The 4,904-nt window shown below is 32.9% G+C and overlaps 1 pseudogene; it reads right to left on the bottom strand.

Moving 5' to 3' along the window:
* Positions 1-1,943: 1,943 nt before the first annotated feature.
* On the bottom strand, positions 1,944-3,475 carry LOC127098596 (NAD(P)H-quinone oxidoreductase subunit 5, chloroplastic-like; annotated as a pseudogene).
* Between the last annotated feature and the right edge of the window lie 1,429 nt (positions 3,476-4,904).

Here is a 4,904-nt window from a genome sequence, read left to right as displayed (position 1 = left end):
AACAGTAAAAAAGCTAGTATTCTTATTGAGACTAGAACTCATAGGGAAGAAAGAATAAAATAGATTTATGAATGGAATCAAATATGCAGTATTTACAGAAAAAAGTATTCGGTTATGGGGAAAAAATCAATATACTTTTGATGTCGAATCAGGATCAACTAGGACAGAAATCAAACATTGGATGGAACTCTTCTTTGGTGTCAGGGTAATAGCTATGAATAGTCATCGACTCCCAAGAAAGGGTAGAAGAAGAAGAATGCGACCTATTATAGGACATACAATGCATTACAAACGTATGATCATTACGCTTCAACCGTGTTATTCTATAGAAATTAGAACTAATCAAGAATCCGGAGATATATGATAATATTACTTTTGGATATTTCTGAATTGAATCAAAAATGGATATCTGAATTCTCGGAAAAACTTGACAAAGACATTATTATTAGGGTGAATAAGGAAGTAGGGCAAACATATCTTGTAGTATTATTCTGGGATGAAGATTAAATTCATCAACAACGTATGATCATTACGCTTCAACCGTGTTATTCTATTCCACCTCTTAGAAAGAAAAGAACTTTAATAAAAATACACTTAATAACCGTGCTAACCTTGGTATGGAAGTTATGCATGAACGTAATGCTCATAATTTCCCTCTAGACCTAGCTGCGGTTGAGGCTCCATCTATAAATGGATAATATTTTGGTTTAAAGATACGAATTTTTGTAAAGGAGTAATATCAACATTGTGGATATTACTCCCTTACTTTTTGTTAGTATTCTTTTTCTGTATACATATACAGAAATAAATGTTTTCTTATTTTTTAATATTTTAGAAGATTAGAAGAAAAGAATAATGAAAAGGTATAAAAAGTTATGTAATTTAGACATAGTTAGAGGGTGGATGTAGCCAAGTGGACCAAGGCAGTGGATTGTGAATCCACCATGCGCGGGTTCAATTCCCGTCGTTCGCCCGCCCATGAATCTCTTCAAATTCAAACAAAAAAGAGAAAATAATTTATACTCCTGTTGCAGCTGCTACGACAGCTTTCGTGATTTACCGGACGCTTTTGAGATGAGACATTCATAAACAACTCTACCATAACGCTTTTGAGATGAGACATTCATAAACAACTCTACCATAATTCTTAGCGGATAACCCCAATTTTGGTTGAATACTATAGTCCAGTCGATTTTATTATGTTCCATAATTTTATTATATAAAAATATAGAAAGAAATATATAATAACAAATTACTAAAAAGATAAATACAAAAAAGAAAATATACGAAGAAATTCGCCCCACTCCCACATATTTGATAGCCTCTCCTATAAAAAAACTGGAAATACCAACTCCATTTGGAATTCCATCAATTACCTGTCTATCAAAAAAAGAATTGAATTTAGCTAACTTTCTTACACTCGCAATTAAAGATATTTCAAAAAAAGCATCTATAGAACCACGATTATATGACCAATCATATATAATATTGATTATTTTATCAGGAATCATTTTTTTAGGAACACTTTTTTGAAAAAAATTAAATAAGTTCAAATTTTGTAAAGAAGAAAAAATAGGTTTATAGAAAAAATACGCTATAACTATTCCGAAAAAAGCTATACTCACCGAAAAAGTTGAATTTATAAAAAATTCATACCAATCCACAGAACTCTTTGAATTTTGATGTAAAAGATCTATAGACGGAATTAACAATTTAGATAATATATCCAAATCTATTCCTTCTTGGCTGAAAGAAATTCCAATGGACCCAACGAAGAAAGTAAATAGTACTAATATAAGCATAGAAAATATCATAGTATTGTCTGATTCATGAGGATAAAAAAAGGAATGTTTTTAGTACCAAAATGGGTACTATCAAGAAAAAGACGTCTTATGCTTTTGACATTTCGATTTCTTCGATGTGAATATGTCCTCTCCCGAAAAAAAGAAGTCCTTTCATTATTATTCATTGTTAATAAAGCTAATAAATGAATTTTCTTTTTTAATATTTTTTTTTCTTCTTTGCCCCATAAAGATATTGAATAGAATGAACTATTTTTCTTTCCATTGAAATTTTGAAAATGAACGTTTAAATATCCTTCAAAAACAAGTAAATAAATTCGAAACATATAAAATGCTGTTAATCCTGCGGTGGAACAAGCTATTATTGCGAAAATTGGTGAATACAACCAACTATCATTAAGAATCTCATCCTTGGACCAAAAACAAGCAAAAGGTGGGATACCACAAAGAGAAAGTGTACCTATTAAAAAAGCCGTTTTTGTAATTGGCGCATGTTTTGTTAAACCGCCCATAAGAACCATATTTTGACTTTGATCTGGAGAATATCCAACAATAGCTTCCATTGAATGAATAATAGATCCAGATCCTAAAAACAACAATGCTTTTGAATAAGCATGAGTAATCAAATGAAATAAAGCGGCGCGATAAGAGCCCATACCTAAAGCTAACATCATATAACCCAATTGAGACATTGTAGAATAGGCTAAATTTTTCTTAATATCTTTTTGAGCAATAGCTAAAGTAGCTCCTAATACTACTGTTATTATACCTATCAAAGCTATTCCAGTCATTATGGAGGGTATAACTATGAAAAGAGGAAGAAGTCGAGCTACAAGAAAAATTCCCGCTGCTACCATAGTCGCAGCATGTATAAGAGCAGAAATAGGAGTAGGACCTTCCATAGCATCTGGTAACCATACATGAAGAGGGAATTGGGCAGATTTTGCAACTGATCCGCAAAATAACAAAAGGGCACACAAAGTAACAAAAATAATATTCACCTCATTCTTATAAATTAAGTTATTGAATATTTCAAATAAATCTCTAAATTCCAAACTACCGGTTATCCAATAAAAACCTAAAATTCCTAATAATAAACCAAAGTCCCCTACACGATTCGTTACAAACGCTTTTTGACAAGCATTTGCCGCAATAGGACGTGTGAACCAAAAACCTATTAATAGATAAGAACACATTCCAACCAATTCCCAAAAAATATAAACTTGTATCAAATTTGAACTAGTAACTAATCCTAACATTGAAGTATTAAAAAACTCATATAAGTAAAAAATCTCAAATAGCCTTGATCATGAGCCATATAACTATCACTATAAATGAGAACCAGAATACCAACAGTAGTGATTAATATTGACATAATAGAAGTAAGTGAATCGATCAAGTAGCCAAACTCTAAAGAAAGATCATTATTTATAGTCCAAGACCATACATATTGATAGGTAGAACTATTCTCGATTTGATGAATAGATAAATCGATCGAAAAAATCATAACTACGGTTAACAATAAAATACTAGGAAAAGCCCACATACGGCGAATATTTTTTGTTGCCGTGGGAAAAAGTAGAAGTCCTACCCCTATTAAAATAGGAACTGGAAGAGGGATGAAAGGTATGATCCATGAAGATGGATGTGTATATTCCATACAAAAAAAATAAATAAAGAATAAAAAATATTTAGATTCTTGATGAATTTTGTTTCTTATTCGTTTGTTTTATCTCTTTTGTAAAGGGGTTCGGTTAATAAAAAAGTGGATATAGAAATAGAATTGGATATTCTTAATTGTTCTGAATCTTTGCACAATGGTCGTCAGTAACACATTAATCCACTTATTTTATTGTTTAGTTTAGTAATTTAGATGTTTTGCATTGTTGTTTCCAGTTGTTGATTATATGTTATATGCATCATTATACTCCACTTTATGTCCCTTTATGGTAGTTCTATTGGTGTCAGGTGTAAGCAAGAGTACCGGAGGGATAGACAAGCAAATCGGACGTTCTGAGCCCGTCGGAAGAAGAAAATTGGACAGTACTGTAGTCCTGACACGGCCACCCGTGTTTCCCAACACGGGCCGTGTCAGGAGAAGACACTTGGAAAAGGAAAATAGGGAGCTGACACGGGTGCCCGTGCCAGCTGATACAACCCGTGTCAGCCTCCCTGAAGGGGCGTGTCAAGCCTTTTACTCCATAAGCCCAACACGACCTGTCGTGTTGCCTGACACGGCCAGTGTTGGCTTGGACACTTGATTTTCCAGTTTTGTGTTGTTTTTTGCACGGCTTATCCCGGAGGGCATTCTGGACTTTTGCTAGATAAAAATTGTCATCAGGAACTATTTAGGGGAGATTTGAATATGGAGAGAGGGAAATTTTTCACGATAAAAAATTAGAGACGATAAAGATTGAAGCGGTGGAAAGCGACGAAGAACGAAGATCCTTCAAGAGCGGACGCGATTGAAGATCAACGGAATTCCGAACTTTTTGTAATGTCTCAATTTTATCTTATATCTTATTTGAATAATATGAAAGGCTAAACCCCCCAATGCTAGGGGGTGTCCCTGAATTGATCATGTAATGACTCTGATGTTATAATTTCCTTAATATATGTTATTTGTTATCAATTTTACTGTGTAATTTGCGTAATGCTTTCTTTATCAAAAAAATTAAGATTGATGTATGGTTAACGATTAGCAGGATTGCAATTGTTAAGGTTTTTAAATAATGAAACCATAGTAGATATCACCTAGGACTAGGGATACCCTATGGTTACCGGGTTATTCTTGTTAAACTAAAATGACTTGGTTTCATCATAATCACCTAATGACTTAGAGGTTAGATTGAATACCAAAGGTTTCCCTCCGAGGTCTTAGAGGGAAAGAATCTTAAGATCCGGTAATTGTAACAATTCTCATTATTAAGGAGATATACACTCAAGGGTCATTACAGGAGATTTTCACACACTACCCTTGGCATTTTATTATAATCTGTGAAAACATTTATTTTGTTTTATTTTCCCTTACAGTGAATTTTACAAAACCCAAACTATTACTTTTGTTCAATTGAGTATTGTTTACACATATATTACTGCGCA

The sequence above is a fragment of the Lathyrus oleraceus genome, chromosome 6, assembly GCF_024323335.1.
Source record: "Lathyrus oleraceus cultivar Zhongwan6 chromosome 6, CAAS_Psat_ZW6_1.0, whole genome shotgun sequence".
Classification (NCBI taxonomy): Eukaryota; Viridiplantae; Streptophyta; class Magnoliopsida; order Fabales; family Fabaceae; genus Lathyrus; species Lathyrus oleraceus.
Note: the sequence above shows the minus strand (reverse complement) of the source record. Positions and strands in the feature narration are given on the sequence as shown.